At 44.2% G+C, this 18,570-nt stretch overlaps 1 protein-coding gene across 7 annotated transcripts in view; it reads right to left on the bottom strand.

The window, feature by feature from the left end:
* Positions 1-18,570, bottom strand: part of vwa5b2 (von Willebrand factor A domain containing 5B2) — a 171,446-nt gene that overhangs the window by 116,751 nt on the left and 36,125 nt on the right. The window contains exon 3 of one of the 7 annotated variants that reach the window (XM_072255139.1): positions 13,036-13,110. The exons of 5 other annotated variants lie outside the window; for them this stretch is intronic. The gene's annotated coding sequence lies outside the window, so the exon portion shown is untranslated. Of the gene's footprint in view, positions 1-10,833; positions 11,225-13,035; positions 13,111-18,570 lie in introns of those variants that run through there. One more of the 7 variants, XM_072255140.1, reaches the window with a different exon arrangement.

The raw sequence follows: 18,570 nt of genomic DNA on the forward strand, positions 1-18,570 counted from the left end.
CATGAGCACATTATGAAAGTGACGTACTTTATGATGCAATGCACTACACTGGCTAAGCGTGAATAATTACGGGGGCTACACAAGGATTTACAAATTATTATTTTAGACCATAACCATGACACCATAAGATATTAGAGCAGAATTAAGCTATTCTGTCCATCGTGTCTGCTCTGCCATTTGAAGGTTGTTGATCTATTTCCCTCTCAACCTCATTCTCCTGATTTCATGCCCAGACTAATCAAGAATCCTGCTTGTTATTTCCTTAAAAAATTCTGATGCATTGTCAGGCAAGATTTTCCCCTAAGGAAACAGACTTTGGCCTGTTTTTTCATGTACCTCCAACATCTTTTTCCAACCACTGAGGTCAGGCTGACAGGTCTATGACTTCCTTTCTTCTGCCTCCCAGCCTTCTTGAAGGGTGGAGTGACATGTACAGTTTTGCAGTCTTCTGGAACTCTGCCAAAATCTCATGACTCCTGAAGGGTTATTACAATTGCTTCCACAATCTAGTCCTGCTTAGTGGTGCAATAATCTCAGCGCCGGACTCCGGAGCGAAGGTTCCCGAGTTCGAATCCAAGTCCGGTTGGACATCGAGCTAGCAACTCGGCCTCATAAAAGCAAGAATAGCTTGCCACGGAAACACCTTCATGACGGTGCCCCAATAACTCCATTGTCAAGTTACGGGCTATTCTTCTTCTTCTTCTTCTCCACAATCTCTACAGTGACCTCTTTCAAAACCATCGGGTGTAGACCATCTGATCCAGGTGACTTATCTACCTCCAGACCTTTCAGCTTCCCAAGCACCTGCTCCCTAGTGATAGCAACTGCACTCATTTCCTTTGACACTCTAGGACTTCCAACTTCCACGGAGAAGCCTGATCCAAAAAACTTATTCATTTTGTCCGCCATTTCTTTGATCCCCAATACTACCTCCCCAGTCCATCTTCCAGTGGTCCAAAATCTTCTCTTGACTCTCTCTTATTCTTTATATATCTGGAAAAAAAACTTTTGGTATCCTCTTTGATGCTCTTGGCTAGTTAACTTGATATTTCATCTTTTCGTTCCTTATGATTTTTTAATTGCCCTGACCGATCAGGAAACGATCAACTTCTGCCTTAAATATACCCATGGATTTGACTTCCACCATAATCTGTGGCACAGCATTCTACAGATTTACCATTCTCTGGCTAAAAAAATTCCTCCTTACTTCCATTCTAAAAGGTTGCCCCTCTATTTTGAGGCTGTGCCCTCTAGTTCTGGATACCCTCACCATAGGAAACATCCTCTTCACATCCACCCTATCTAGTCCTTTCAACATTCTGTAGGTTTCAATGGGATCCCCCTGCATTCTTCTAAGTTCCAGTGAGTACAGTGAAGCTGCCAAACGCTTCTCATGTGTTAAACCTTGCATTCCCGGAATCAGCTTCATGAACCTCCCCTGAACCAATGACAACATATCCTTTCTGAGATATGGAGCCCAAAACTGTTGACAATACTCCAAGTGTGGCCTGACGAGTGTCTTACAAATGCTCAGCTTTATCTCCTTGCTTTTATCTTCTATTCCCCCTGAAATAAATGCCAGCATTGCTTTTGCCTTCTTTACTACACACTCAAACTGTAAGTTAACCTCCTGGGAGGCTTGCACAAGGACTCCTAAGTCTCTCTGCACATCTGATGTTTGAAACTTCTTCCCATTTAGATAATAGTCTGCACTATTGTTCCTTTTATCAAAATGCATTATCATATATTTTCCAACACTGTATTCCATCTGCCAATTTTTTGTCCATTCTCCCAATCTGTCAAAGTCCTGCTGCAATTGCTTGCTTCCTCAGCACTACCTACCCCTTCAGCAATCTTTGTATCATCCATAAACTTTGCCACACAGCCATCAATTCCATTATCCAAATGATTGAAAAACAATGTGCAAAGTAGCAGTCCCAATACCGACCCCTGAGGAACACCACTAGTCACTGGCAGCCAACCAGAAAAGGCCCCTTTTATTCCCACTCACTGCCTCCTGCCAGTCAGCCATTCCTCTATCCATGCCAGTATCCTTCCTGCGACACCACAGGATTTTATCTTGTTAAGCAGCCTCATGTGCGGCACCTTATCAAATGTCTTCTGAAAATCCAAGTAAATGACATCCACTGCCTCTCCTCTGTCCACCCTGCTTGTTACTTCCTCGAAGAACCCTAACAGGTCTGTCAGACAAGATTTCCCTTTACAGAAACCATGCTGACTTTGACTTATTTTATCATTAGTCTCCTAGTGCCCCGAAACCTCATCCTTAATAATAGACTCCAACAATTTCCCAACCACTGAGGTTAGGCCAACTTTTGCCTTCCTCCCTTCTTAAAGAGTGGAGCGACAGTTTCAATCTTCCATTCCTCCAGGACCATGCCAGCATCAAGTGATTCTTGAAAGAACATAACCATTGCATCCATTATCTCTTCAGCAACCTCTCTCAGGACTCTGGGGTGTAGTCCATCTGGTCCAGATGATTTATCCACTTTAGGACCTTTGAGTCTGCCTAACACTTTTCCCTTTGTAATAGCAATGGCACTCACTCCTGCTCCCTGACACTCACAGACCTCTGCAACACTGCTAGTGTATTCCACAGTGAAGACAGATGCAAAGTATCCATTAATTTCATCTGCCATTTCTTTGTCTCCTATCTCCTGGACCTGTTGGAATGCACCCTCAGGTCTTGAATGAGTGGCTGAAGAGATGGCGAAGGCATTAACGATGATCTTTCAAGAATCGATAGATACTGGCATTGTAACGGATGACTGGAAAATTAAAAATGTTACTCCACTATTTAAGAAGGGTGGGAGGCAGCAGAAAGGAAACTATAGACCTGTTAGCTTGACATCAGTGGCTGGAAAATTGTTGGAATCGATTGTCAGGGATGAGATTACGGAGTACCTGGAGGCACATGACAAGATAGGCCAAAGCCAGCGTGGTTTCCTGAAAGGAAAATCCTGCCTGACAAACCTATTGCAATTCTTTGAGGAAACTGCATGCAGGGTAGAGAAAGGAGATGCAGTGGATGTGGTGTACTTGGATTTTCAGAAGGCCTTTGACAAGGTGCCACACAGGAGGCTGCTTAGCAAGATAAGAGCCCATGGAATTACAGGGAGGTTATTAGTGTGGGTGGAGCATTGGCCGGTTGGCAGAAAAGTGGGACTAAAGGGATCCTATTCTGGCTGGCTGCCAGTTAGCAGTGGATTTCCACAGGGGTCGGTGTTGGGACCGCTGCTTTCTACGAAGTATGTCAATGATTTGGACTATGGTATTAATGGATATGTGGCTACATTTGCCAATAATACAAAGATAGGTGGAGGAACGGGTAACATTGAGGAAACAGAGAGCCTGCAGAGAGAGCTGGATAGTTTAGGGGAATGGGCAAATGAAATACAATGCTGGAAAGTGTACGGTCATGCACCTTGGTGGAAGAAATAAATGGGCAGACTATTATTTAGATGGGGGCAGAATTCAAACTGCAGAGGTGCAAAGGGATTTGGGAGTCCTTGTGCAAGATACCCTAAACTTCCAGGTTGAGTCGGTTATGAAGAAAGCAAATGCAATGTTGGCATTCATCTCTAGAGGTATAGAATATAAGAGCAGGGATGTGATGTTGAAGCTCTATAAGGCACTCGTGAGTCTATACTTGGAATATTGTGTGCAGTTTTGGGCTCCTTATTTTAGAAAGGATATACTGACATTGGAGAGGTTTCAGAGAAGATTCAATAGAATGATTCCAGGAATGAAAGGGTTACCGTATGAGGAACATCGGGCAGCTCTTGGGCTGTATTCCCTGGAGTTCAGGAGAATGCGGGGGGATTTCATAGAAACATTAGAATGTTAAAAGGCCTGAACAGATTAGATATGGCAAGGTTATTTCCCATGGTAGGGGATTCCAGGACAAGAGGGCCCGACTTCAGGATTGAAGGATGTCCTTTTAGAACTGAGATGTGGAGAAATTACTTTAGTCAGAGGGTGGTAAATCTGTGGAATTTATTGCCACGAGCAGCTGTGGAGGCCAAGTCGTTGGGTGTATTTAAGGCAGAGATAGATAGGTTCTTGATTAGCCAGGGTATCAAAGGATATAGGGTGAAAGCAGGGGAGAGGGATGACTGGAAGAATTGGATCAGCCCATAATTGAATGGCAGAGCACTCAATAGGCCAAATGGCCTACTTCTGCTCCTATATCTTATGGTCTTATAATTCCCTCACCAGCATCATTTTCCAGTGGTCCAATATCAACTCTTACCTCCCTTTTTTTTTTTTTTTTTTTTTAAGGCATCCGTAGTCTAGCAAGACCATGGATCTGCGCCTTGAAAGTCTTCACTCTCCAGGGCGCAGGGGCCTGGGCAAGGTTGTATGGGAGAGTGGCAGTTGCCCATGCTGCAAGTCTCCCCTCTCCACCGATGTTGTCTAAGGGAAGGGCAAGGGCCGATATAGCTTGGCACCAGTGTCGTCGCAGAGCACTGTGTGGTTAAATACCTTGCTCAAGGACACAACACGCTGCCTCTGCTGGGGCTCGAACTCACGACCATCAGTTCGCTAGTCAAATGCCTTAAGCACTTAGCCACGTGCCCACACGCCTCTCTTTTACTCTTTTTATATAACTGAAAAAATTTTTGGTATCCTGCTTTATATTATTGGCTAGTTTGCCCTCATATTTCATCTTTTCCCTTCTTATAGCTTTTTAGTTGCCTTTTGTTGGATTTTAAAATCTCGCGCCTACTCCTCTAACTATGGATCTTTATCTGTTATAATAATGTTAAGTCAAGTATCAAGACTGTTAGCAAATATGTTCAGAGAATTCACTCTCAGATCTACTTATAACAATGACAATTAGACTTTCTTTTTTCTGTTCTTTGTTATTTCCAATATTGCCGGATAAGTTTTTCTGAGACCTGAGCTGAAAACAGTTTTTAGCTTATTGATAAATTAGCTGGCACTGAGCAATAATCAAAACTGGCTAACATGGGAAAAATATCGCCCAGGAATCATGGAAATGCTCCTCTGAAAAGGTTCAAAATGTTCAAAAGGCTCATTTTATTGTCAAAGAGTGCATGTGTAATACAACTCTGATACCTGTCTACTCCAAATAGCCATTAAATACAGAAAGACTGAGTGTTGATGAAAGAAATCAACTTCCCTCCCCCCCAACCAGCATAAAAAGAAACGAGGCTCGCAGACCCCAAATTCCACCCTCACCTGCAGCAAAAAACAGCCACAAAAACAGTCCACACAGTGACCCCTACACATAACAAACCCGATCCCCTCACTCACGGACCCCAAAGTCCACCCTCGCCTGCAGCAAAAAAACAGCCCCAATAACAGTCTACACAGTGACCCCCTACACATAACAAACCTGATCCCCTCATTCACAGAAAAGAACAGCAACAGTAGCACCAAAGCCCCAACCCCACCAACGCACAAAAAATTAACAGATCACTCACCCACCAATTGTTCACAAGAAAGGAAACACTGAAAAACTGAAGAAAACCAATATAAAGTACTGTCCAATAACCACATCAATATCAGAATATGGGAAACGCCTTTTTGCTTGCATACGAGGAGAGCAGCTGCACGAATTCAGTCCTTCCGTACAGAGCGAGCGCAGACCTGGGTCCAATTGCCACCGAACCGGGTCGAATGCACTGAGTTGGGGCCAAACGCGCTGATTCAGGGTCGAATGCACGAATACAGCTGCTGACCATCTCTGTTGGGAGCCATCACTGACCCATCTGTATTCACCTCGATGTTTCCATCTTCCTCTGCGCTTCAAGATGGAGACAGCTTGTGTTCTCGAACCTTTTGCACCCCCCCCCCCCATCTCTAATCTCAACGAGGCAGCTCTCCGGACAGAGCACGGCGATGGATCTTTCCATCCAGATTCAAACTGTCTGTCACAGGTTCCAACAGTTTCCGTAACACAAACAAGACAAAAAGAACAAGCAGAAGGTGTAGAAAAAGTGAAATTATTGGAAAGATTTGCTATCTGAAAGATATCACCCAAGGAATCATTTGCTGACACTATCTTGACCGCCAGATAGAGTGAAGAGAGTTCACTTTTTCATCTGGAATTTTGATGCCTAAATGATCATTTATGTTTTTTATAATACAATGGTATACTTCAAACATAGTTACATGATATTCCTGTATTAATAGATGATTTTAATGTTTAGCTTTTTGCTTACTTTGAAACTTCTATTTTTTGAATGAACTCCTGAATAAAAATTGTCAGTTTTTAAATTTAACATTGAGCATAATCAGGCATTAATCATTGGCTTTGAGAGGATCCATAAGAAACTATTTAGATCATAAGCACAAGGGATTGTGCAGATGTTGGAAATCCAGGGAAAATACTTCTGGAGGAACTCAGCAGTTGAGGTATCTCTGGAGGGGAATAAAGAGTCAGTGTTTCAGGCCAAGGCCCTTCATCAGGACTGGAAAGGAAGGGAATGAAACCAGAATAAGATGAGAAGATGGGAAGGAGTACAAACTGGCAAATAATAGGTAAAATCAGGCAGGGGAAAAGTGGGTGGGTGGATGGGAGAGGGGGATGAGTGAGAAGCTGGGAGGTGTTTATCTCAAAATATAAATAAATGAATAAAGGTGATAGGTTGAAGAGGTAAAAGGGCTGAAGATGAATGAATCTGATAGAAGAGGACAGCAGACAATGCGAGAAGGGAAGGAGGCGGGGCACCAGAAGGAGTTGATGTGCAGGTGAAGAGAAGAGTAGTGGTAAGAGGGAAAAAAGAATGGGGGATGGAAAAGTGGGTGGAGAAATTAGCTGAACTTGGAGAAATTGCTGCCCATGCCTTCATGTTGGAGATTGCCCAGACGGAATATGAGGTGTTGCTCCTCCAACCTAAGAATGGCCTCATTTTGGCAGTAGAGAAGGCTGTGGACCAACATATCGCAATAGGAATGGAAAGTAAAGTTAAAATGAGTGGCTTCTGGGACAGCCCACCTATTGTAGACGATGGAGTGAAGGTGCTTGATGAAGCAATCACCCACTCTACACGAGGTCTCACATGTTCAGAGATGGTTGCACCAAAAGCATCGGATACGATAGATGACCCAGAAAGGCTTGCAAATGAAGTGCTTCCTCACCTGGAAGGACCGCCCTGGATGGTGGTGAGGGGGTAGATGTTCTGCTTGCAGAGAGTGAAAAGTGATTTCTACTATCAGGAAAACAGGATCGCAAATACTACCGAGAGGATCTCCAGGGTCTCCCTCCCCTCATTTGTGACATTTACTAGGAGCGCTGTAGATCAAGGGCCAGAAGCATTGTTCTGGATCCCCACCACCCATCCCACAATCTTTCTGACCCACTACTATCAGGAAGGAGGTACAGGAGCATCAGGACTAGGACAGCCAGACTGGTTAACAGCTTCTTCCCTCAGGCTGTGAGACTAATGAATACCCTGCCACCACCGAGGTCTCGTCACTAGGACCGTCAGCTGTTTACTGTTTTCTTGTGCTGCACACTATATGCATTTTGAATTATATTTTATTAGCATTTATGGTCATATTTTGTTTTATGTGCTGTCTCCGATATGTGTTTTGTGGGAGCTCCATGGTCTAGAGGAAAATTGTTTTGTTTGGTTGTATACATGTACAGTCAGATGACAATAAACTTCAACTTGAACTTAAAGTGCTGGGGGGAAATCAGTGGGGAGGAACAAGTGGACAAGACAGTCATGTAGAGAGCATTGCCTGTGGAAAGCAGAGGATGAGGGGGAGGGACAAATGTGTTTCATGATACACACAGCAGCATGTGGATGTTCCTTTCTCATTTTTGTTTTAAATGGACTCAGTAACATTTTGCAATTATTTCAATTTTAAACTCAGGGAAACACGACTAGCAGGAGCTTCACAAAGTCTGCAAACTGCAAAGACAAGAGTAGCAAGAACAGAGATCACACAATCATCTGCAAGGTTTATTCTGAGTCAAATACAGAACTTACCTGGAAGTGCATTCGTATTTCCTTACATGAACCTACTGGGACTAAATCATGGAACCTCTTTACTACTAATACATTGAAAGTACCTGCACAAGACAGCACTAGTTCAAGAACAGCACTTGTTTTCAGGGCAATTAGGGAAGAGAATAAATGTCCATATCATGAATTAAAAGGACATAGTATCCCTGTAATTCAAAATATGGGCATAAAAGCTCTATGTACATTTTGGCACATATTATCTACAATATAAATTTCTAAAGAAACCAAGGGCAGTGTTAACATCCATAGTGATTAAAAAATGCTACTGCAAAACTCTATATTCAGACATGACAAACCCAACTAACAGTATGGAAAGTAGTTCTGTTTAATGACGATACAAAAATTCTGGGAGACTCACAGGCTAATGTAACAATACTAAAGACAGAGATACAGTACTTCTTTAAATCCTTGGGTTCCAAATGAAATACTGTGGATATTGGACAGAAAAATGCAACTGGGACCACTCCCTGCACGACTGTCTTGTCTACTTGTTCCTCCCCACTGATTTCCCTCCTGGCACTTTAAGTTCAAGTTGAAGTTGATTGTCATCTAACTGTACATGTATACAACCAAACAAACCAATGTTCCTCTGGACCAAGGAGCTCCCACAAAACATCACAGACAGCACATAAAACAAACTACTACCACAAATAAGTTAATAAAATATAATGCAACTGGAAAATACAGGAAACATTCAAAGTTGTAGAGTGAAGAAAAGTGCTGACAAATATCTTTTTTTTTCAATTTCTGTCATTGCCAATTGTATTTAGGAAGTTTTACCTGACTTATACAGTCCATGTCCTTGTACTGTCTTTAATTTATGATTTCTTGCCAGATCTTTACTTGGCTGCAGTAAATTGAACGTTTTTCCTCAGAAAATTATACTGCTATGTGTTTATCAATGACGAGCCACCTACTATGGATGTTAGGTAAATTGGCAACCAGGTTAATGTCCTTGGAGAGCAGAATCTCCTTAAGCAGTCCCTTGGATCAAGGGTGACGTCCTTCTGCTGTATCTCTGTGGGTTCTGAGGTGGCCAACATGGGATCTGTAGTCTATCACAGATCGATCAGGAGGTGCCCGTTGAGACAAGCAGGTGCCCAGTTTGTGAAGTGGTGCATGTTATGCAGGGCGCCTGCATGGACTTGAGGTTCGCAGTTCCATCTTGAGGTCCTTCACCTCCACTTTGAGGGGGCATGGACAGCAGATTCCCTAAAGTCAATGGGGGCATTGCATTTCCTGAAGCAGCTTTTGAGCACAAACCTGAATCTGGTCCCATCAACAGTATAACCTTCCCCCCAACAGGTTAAACAATCTCCATTTAGCGGGTCTCCATTAAATAACTGGAGAACGACCACGCAGAGTACTGGGAAGTAAAGGGTTGTACCCCTGCTGAAAGGCAACCTTAGAAATGGGAGGGGGGGTGAAACGAAAGATGATCATCAAGGAAGAAGGCTAATGGAGAGGGAATATGGGTGTTGAACGAGGAGTGAAGGAGCTGCCGCTGGTCTACAACCGAATTTACAAGGAATTTGCAAAGAGAAGCAAAAACGAGCAGATTAACAGTCAGAAGGTGCCAACCGCAAGTGCTGGAATGATTTACTATATGGGTTCAGAGATGAAAAACGGTTATTGTGTGACCAAGAAGCGTACGATGCCCATAAAACAAAATTCACTTCACCAGAGACTGCAGGAAATGGGAGGGAGAGAGCTGGAAAGGACAGGAAGTGGAGTCGTAATGCTCGATGTTGGATTCAGAAATGCGGCCACTCTGAATGCAAATAGAAAACTTGATTCAATAAAAAGTTACATTGTGTTTTGTACGTGTCCGGCTAAAATGTTTTATGTTATCTAAACGGTAAAATTATCGTCGCATTTTCCGGACGGATGAATAAATCGTACTCTACAGTGATAACATGTATGGTATTGGTCGTCAGAAACAAAGCATTTGTTTAGAAGTCAAACCATTATATAAAGAAGTTAGACTGTGTTAGGAGCTTAAGAAAATTACATATCCCGCAAAGGTCGGGATATCAATTTACTTAATACTCTGAAGAATGCAACCAACAATTAGAAAATCGCCTTATTGTGACATAAAGGCCGCCCTTCTTCAAGTATATTCATTGGAAGCGTTTCTCATGAAAATATCTGATCAACAAATTGTTTCTCTTTACACTACGACACATGTAAAAGTTATTTATTGCAAAGAGAAGCGAATGTTGGTTCGGCGCTGAATTGAGAATTGTTACGAGTTCTGAACCTAGACTCCGAAACGGTCGGAATTACGAACGGAAACATTGTTGGGCTGTAAACCGGCTTGGCTCGAATCATTGTAAAACTCCACAGCTGAAAGGAGCTCATAAATGTTTTATTTGTCCAGAGCTAACGAAATTAACACCCTACATCTTTAGCAAGGAGAACCGGGACTAATGAATAAAATACACTTTAAAATGTCAAACCTTTCAAATAAAGGAGTGATATATATAATCACTTAAAAAAGAAAGACTGTCTAAGCGACTGGTGGGTTTGGGCTTCAAAGACACTTAACAGAATGATTCTTTATTAAAATAACAATTCTTAATACATTGTCCTTTAACTAGAGAATGCCTTCTTTACCCCGATTTGCGGTCGCAAGGAAAACAGATCAAATCAGTTAAGCCGTAACATCCACTACGTTCAATGTTCCAACTCAAGCCGCCCCCGTTATTACTGCCGCACTTTTCCACCTGCAAAGCTCTAACGGAAAAAGTTACACAAATAACCCATCAGCCCTGCAACCGATCCAATGTGTCCGAAGGTTGCCGGTTACCTGACTGTTGAACGCCTCTACATTTGCAGCCTTTCCCAAGAGCTGCCCTGTCGCTCCCGGTGAGTGTGCGGGATGCTGCTCCTGTTGCTATCGCCTGCATCCGCCGCCCTGCCTCTGGCTCGCAGCCTCAATCGCGCACATCTGGGGGCAGTCTGCACCCAATTCAAGGACGTTTCCCAGGATTCTGGCGGCAGAGAGCTAGGTCTCTCTCTGTGGATCGGCACACGAGTGGGAGAAGGACTGCCACTAGATACAGCTGGCCTTAAAGCGACACCCCTATTATTGCACGGCGAGTAAATACAATCCAAGTGCTTTCGGCTGGTGGCACACAGCAGGACCATCCTCACTGCAACTACCCTTCGCCTACCCACCACAAACATCCCCCTAATCTGCCTTCCCTCTCTTCTTCCCCTTCTCCCCGTGGGAAATCAATTTATCTCATCTGCTCCGGAAACTCCCACCACCGACTTGCCGACCCCTCTGAGTCACTCCCATCCATTAACTCAACTTTGTTTCTGGTCCTGCAAACTCCAGATTGTCATAAACTTGTAACTCCAGATCAGCACTTTGCAGCTGTCTCAGCACCAGTGAGCAGAAGGCCAGTAGATGGTCCTGGCTGACTTCACTAGTGACTAAAACTTTTGGCTGTAAAGGTAATTGTCAGTGTTCCTGCTCAGGGGTTGTCAAGATTCCCCAGAATAAACTACTCAAAAATCCTCATCAAAATCTTACAGCTTCTGCTGCTTTTCAAATCTTCCTTTTCTCCCAAGTGATTCAAACCAATGTTCCCTCATCCAGTTTTTCCTGTTGTGGTCACTGCCAATTAATCTTCAGCCCTGGCCAGTGGCATCGGCAACACTGGTCCAAGTTACATCTTCACAGAGCAAGGAAGCAGACTTTTCAGTCCACTGTGTCCACACCAACCACCAAGCGCCCGTCTACAGTAAGCCAAACTCCAATCCTTATTCTTCCTACTTTCTTCTTAGATGTTTCACTCACCTGCACACAAGGGTACTTTACAGAGCTCAGCTCACACATCTTTTGTATGTGGAAGGAACTAGAACACCCCAAGAAAAACCCACATAATCACAGCAAACCCAAAGACTAAGCGCCAGAGGTCAGGATCTGCACTGCGGCTAGCACATAAATGTCATCACAAAGGGGGCATAACAGAGCCTTTACTTTCTGAGAAGTTTGCATAGATTTGGCATGTTACCAAAATGAGGTGTTTCCCTTCCTCCACCAGTGATGCTGCCCTCAGTCGCATCTCCTCCATTTCCCAGACATCTGTGCTCACCCTATCTTCCTGCCATCTTAACAGGGTAATGGTCCCTCTTGTCCTCACCTACCATCCCATAAACCTCTGCACCCAACACACCATTCTCCACAACCTCCACCTCCTTCAATGGGACCCTACAACCAAGCACATCTTTACCTCCCCCCCCCCCCACCCTCTGCTTTCTGCAGGGATCACTCCTCCTGTTCTTTCATCCCTCCTCACTAATCTCCCTCCTGGCACTTACCCTACAAGTGGTAGAAGTGCAACAGCTGCCCATTCACCTCCTGCCTCACCTCCGTTCAGGGCCCCAGACTCCTTCCGGGTGAGGCAACACTTCACCTACACAACTGTTGGGGTCATCTACTGTATCGGGTGTTCTCATTATGGCTTCTTCTACATTGGTGAGACTCGACATAGATTGGGTGGCTGTCTTGTTGTCCATCTCAGCTCTTTCCACAAAAAACAGAATTTCCCAATGGCCAACTATTTCAATTCTTATCCCCATTCCCATTCTAACATATCAGTCCACGGCCTCCTCTTCTGTCATAGGAGGACACTTTCAATTTGGAGAAGCCAATACCTCATTTTCTGTCAACATAGACTCCAATCCGATGGCATGAACATTGAATTCTCCACATTCCAGTATTTTTCCCCCTTCCCATTTCCTCTTCTTGATTTCCCCACTCTATTCTTCATAACTCTTCTCCACACCTGCCTAACCCCTCCCACTGCTGCCCCTCCTTCCCTTTCTCCTATGATCCACTTTCTTCTCCAGCTCTCTACAAAAAAAGCATCTGGACAGTCTCTTCAAAATTGCAGGAAACGTCAATCATGTTACCCTGCAAGATATTTTAGCCAAATTCCACCACTCGTCACTATATCCACTAGGGGACCAAGTTTATACAAACAGACATGGTACTTACAAATCAATCCCACGACCTCATCTTGATCTCTCTGACCACATCTCCATAATGTTAATCCCAGCATACTGACTGCTGCTGAAAATGGAGAACCTAGTTAGAGGACTATCACAGCACAGTGTTATGAGACAATCTCTATGTTGCAGGGTTGTTTTGAATGGACCAACTGGCAAATATTTAAGGAGTATGCCACAAAAGAAGAGATTACAGATCTTGAGGAATCTGTCACTGGCTACATCAGTAAGTGTATAGTGATGTTGGTATCTCAAGCACAGTCATCTCACGGCCCAACCAGAAGCCCTGACTGAACACAGAGGTGCGCTCCCTACTAAAAGCCCAGGGCACTGCCTTCAAGGCCAGTAACAGAACAACTCTCAGATCAGCCAAAAGAAACCTCATCTTAGGCATCAAAAGGTCAAAGACTACCTATGCACAAAAAAATCTGGGAACACCTTTCTAATAGTGATCCCCCATGTATGTGGCTAGGCATCAAGGCATTACTGACTATACGAGGAAAAACAGTGTCGACTGCACCAGTGATGTCTCCCTCCCTGATGCTCTAAACTACTTTTTGCATGCTTTGAGGCATGCAACACAATGCTGTCTCCCTCCCAGGTGATCAAACCCCATAAGGTGGCCAGGTCAGAAAACATCTCAGGCTGAGTACTCAGGGACTGCCCACAGCATCTCACTGCCATTTTCACGGACATCTTCAACACTTCACTCATCCAGGCTACTGTCTCCACGTGCTTCAAGTCATCCACATTATCCATGTATCAAAGAAACCTACACCTTCAGAACTAAATGACTACTGCCCAGCGGCACCAATGCCAATCATCATGAAGTGCTTTGAATGGCTGGTAATGGTTCATCTCGAAAGCTCCTTTCTGGCCACATTGGACAATCATCAATATGCTTACTGACAGAACCACTCTACAACAGATACCATGGCACCTGCCATTCACAAGGCCCAAACAGACCTAGAGGACAAGGCCACTTTCAGACATGTCAGAATGCTGTTTCTGGATTGTGTCACAGATATTAGGGAACAAACTCTTATTCCCCGGTCTGTGCAACTGTCAACTGGGTATTGGATTTCATAACAAACAGACCTCAGATAAAGAATCTAGAGCTCTTCTGGCACATATGACGAATAAACTCTTCTTGGGCTTTCAGCTGGGTATTGGTGTCGATTATAACCAATGTTTCAATGACAAATTCTGCCATCAAGAAGGTGTCAGAGTTTTTCATCAAAATGTTGTTTATTATCATTACCTATACCTGGCTGGAACCCCGAGAGGAGTTTATTAGACCTCAGATAGTCAGGATGCACAATCGCTCCTCCCTCCACATCATCCTCAACACGGATGCCCCAAGGCAGTGTGCTGAGCCCATTGCGTACACTCTGCTCACACATGACTACATGGCCAAGCGCCCAATCACGTTGTTAAGTTTGCTGATGACACGACAGTGATGGGGCTCAACACCAACAACAATAAGATGGCCTACAAAGAGGAAGTGCAAGAGCTCGAGACCTGGTGCCAGGCAAGTAACCTCTTCCTTAATGTGAATAAGACAAAGGAGATGATTATCCACTTCAGGAGAACCCACACCACTCACGCCTCTCTTTACATCAGCAGCACGGCAGTGAAAACTGTGAGCAAGTTTCAAACTCCTGGGAGTGCACATCTCACACAACTTCTCATGGTCCCGGAACACATCCTACACAGTCAAGAAAGCTCAACAACACCTCCACTTTGTGAGGAGGCTGAAGAGAGCTGGACTTTGCATACTCAGGTCATTCTACTGATGCACAGTAGATAGCATCCTAGCAAGCTGCATACTGCTTGGTACAGAAAACAAACTGCATTGCAGCGGGGAGGAAGGCTCTACACAGGTAGTCAAAAATGCCCAAAACATCACTGGCACCAGCCTACCCGCCATCAAGGACATAATGTACACACAAAAAGTTGCCAGAAAAGGGCCAGGAACATCATGAAGGATTCCACACACCCTTTGTCCCCTCCCATCATGGGCACCCATCCAAGCCAAGACCACCAGACTCAAACATCATTACTTTCCCCAAGCAGTAAGGCTCCACCCACCAACTCCACCATTGTTTTATTATTTCCTGTCATTTCAGTCAATTATGCTCAAACTAGCATCACTTTATAGACATACAATCAATCTATGTATATAGTCTACCTTATGTATTTATATTTATTGTGTATGTTTTTAATGTTATTATTGTGTTCTTTATCTTTTTGTGTGTTGCATTAGGTCTGGAGTAACAATTATTTAGTTCTCCTTATACTTGCATACAGGAAATGACATTAAACAATCTTGAATCTTATCATCTCCTCCCCCACCCCCCAGTTTCATACTTCATCCCCCTCTCCACCTGGCTTCATCTATCACCTTCTGGCTTGACTTCCTCCCCATACCCCCATCATCTCATTATGGCTTCTTCCCTCTTCTGTTACAGTCCTGATGAGGGTCTTGGCCAGAAATATCGACTGTTGATTCATTTCCATAGATGCTGCCTGACCTGCTGAGTTCCTCCAGCATTTTAGAAACATAGAAACATAGAAAACCTACAACACAATACCGGCCTTTCGGCCCACAATACTGCACTGAACACGTACTTACTTTAGAAATTACCTAGGGTTACCCATAGCCCTCTATTTTTCAGAGCTCCATGTATCTATCCAGGAGTCTCTTAAAAGACGCTATCATATCCGTCTCCACCACCGTCACCAGCAGCCTATTCCATGCACTCACCACTCTCTGCATAAAAAAACTTACCCCTGACATCTACTTTGTACCTACTTCCAAGCACCCTAAAACTGTGCCCTCTCATGTTAGCCTTTCAGCTCTGGGAAAAAGCCTCTGACTATCCACATGATCATATAGGCATCCATTAGTCTCGTGAGACCATGGATTTGCACCTTGGAAGGTTTCCAGGGCGTAGGCCTGGGCAAGGTTTTATGGAAGACCGGCAGTTGCCCATGCTGCAGATCTCCCCTCTCCACATCACCGATGTTGTCCAAGGGAAGGGCACTAGGGCCGATACAGCTTGGCACCGGTCAATGTGTGGTTAAGTGCCTTGCTCAAAGACAGAACACACTGTCTCAGCTGAGGCTCAAACTAGCGACCTTCAGATCACTAGACCGATGCTTTAACCACTTGGCCATGCGTCAACAGGATTGATGCCTCTCATTATCTTGTACACCTCTATCAGGTCACCTCTCATCGTTGCTCCAAGGAGAAAAGGCCGAGTTCACTCAACCTATTCTCATAAGGCATGCTCCCCAATCCAGGCAACATCCTTGTAAATACCCTCCACACCCTTTCTATAGTTTCCACATCCTTCCTGTAGTGAGGTGACCAGAACTGAGCACAGTACTCCAAGTGGGATCTGACCGGTTTGTGTCTGTTTTGCTCTGGATTTCTAGCATCTGCAGGATCTTTTGAGTTTATTATTTGTTGTTTGCACAGTTTGTCGTCTTCTGCACATTGCTTGTTTATCAGTCTTCGCCTATTTTTGCAGTTTTTCATAAAATTCTATTGTATTTCTTTTTTACAGTGAATGTCTGCAAGAAATGAATCTCAAGGTAGCATATGTTAACGTATATGTACTTCGATGTCTGAACTTTGAAGTCAAATCAGAGGAGCTGAAGGATAGCAGCTTTACCAGCTGTGCCTCTGTACCACACTGTTCTGGCAGCTCTTATGTGGTCAATATAGTCTGCTTGCCTCCTCATTCATTAAATAAAATATTCAAATTCCTCCACCCCTGGCCCTCACCCCAACTGTTCATCAACTGGCCACTGCACCCTCCTGGCCCTGCTCTTCCCTGACCCCAGCAAGCGCTGTCTTGCTGTCAATGTTTGTCCTTCTCTGCTCAAACAGCCACTTCTGATGTGCATTAGTGCCCTCCATCCACTAGTGCCTCTTATTTTCAGAACTCACCTCAGAGGTGTTCTTGGTCACCATCCCCTTTTGCCAAACTTTCATTGCCTATCTTCTATCAAGCCTCAGAATGACAAACATTGGCAGAAAAAAAAATCAAGCCTCAGCTCTTTAGCTTCTATCAGTAACTCTGAGTATTTGGCTTCAATTCCATCAAGTGACATGTTGTCTCTCTTTCTTGATGACACCAATAATTTATCAAGTGGATAATCTCATTTAGAGCAAACAAAATCAAACTCTGCAGATGCTGGAAATCTGTAATTAAAACTGAAAATACTGGAAGCACACAGCAGGTCAGGCCACAGCTGTTGAAAGGGAAACAAAGTTATTCGATGACAAAGATTCTTCATTGGGTAGGAAAAGATGCAAAGAAGGTGGGTTAGGGAGAGATGGGACAAGGTGAAAGGATGAGACCAGAATTGGCAAGGTGATAAGCCATAGTTGCCTTCTGGCTGATGAATTAATGGGGCAATTAGGTAAAGGAATCAAATGCAACCTGTGAGAAATGTCAGGTCTGCACGTGCAGGCTCCTCTCTGTCTCCACCCAGCTCAAGCTCATCACCTGCAACCTATTTAAACCTGGTTCTTATCCACAGTTCTTGGTCACTCATCAAACCAACTAGCTTCAACCAGTTTCTCCAAGCCTTCTGTTACCTTGCTGCCTTGTCATGTTAAGTATTAGTTCTCTCCTGTTTTGTGGTCCCTCTTGACTTGTTATTTTGCAGTTTATTATTAACGTTATCTCTCCTCGCTAAATTGTCTCTGCTGCTCGGTGTTTGGGTCAGGCCTCCCCTACACTTCACTTTCTGACAGGATGAGTGAACCATTTATTGACCCAGCAGAGTATGCTCACCCAAAGGAAGTCATCTGTCGACATGAGCACATCATCCAGAAGTCATTGATCATCTGCTTGCCTCTGTGGGACAATGAATCCACCACTTGCAATAAATATGAGCAATTAACCACTTAGACTTTCTTGACTTTCTGGGATGTGGAATGGGGGCTGCGGATTGAATAGTTCACCCATGTCATAGCTCACTCTGACTGCTAGATACGCTGTGGAATTCAGGACCCTTGTGGTGGAGTGCAGCTGGAATTCACAAGCGTTGTTAACTCACCTCACTCACTTACACTCCCCAGCCTTCTCTTCTCCCTCTCCCCTCCCGAGCCCGAAGCACTACAACTTGGCTTCATTCGACCATCCCAGTCTACAACCGATACAGCATTCTTGTTTGTCAACAAGAAAGAAGAGGGACTTCGTCTCTGCATCGAGTACCATGGACACAACAAAATCACCATCAAGGACCGCTAGCCTCTCCCCCGGAGGGAAAGTGCATTCGAAACACTCCATGGAGCCCAGTTCTTTATCAAACAGGATCTATGGAACATGTCTAACTTGATCTGCATCTGCCAGTGGATGAGTGAAGATCGCAGTCATAATACCCACTCACCACCATGATTACTTGATGATGCCTTTTGGACTTTCTAAGTCCAGCCATTTTCCAGGCCTTTGTCAACAAGATCCTCTGAGACATGCTACACATGTATGTGTTCATCTACCTCAAC

Source organism: Mobula birostris, chromosome 4, assembly GCF_030028105.1.
Source record: "Mobula birostris isolate sMobBir1 chromosome 4, sMobBir1.hap1, whole genome shotgun sequence".
In the NCBI taxonomy this organism is placed as follows: domain Eukaryota; kingdom Metazoa; phylum Chordata; class Chondrichthyes; order Myliobatiformes; family Myliobatidae; genus Mobula; species Mobula birostris.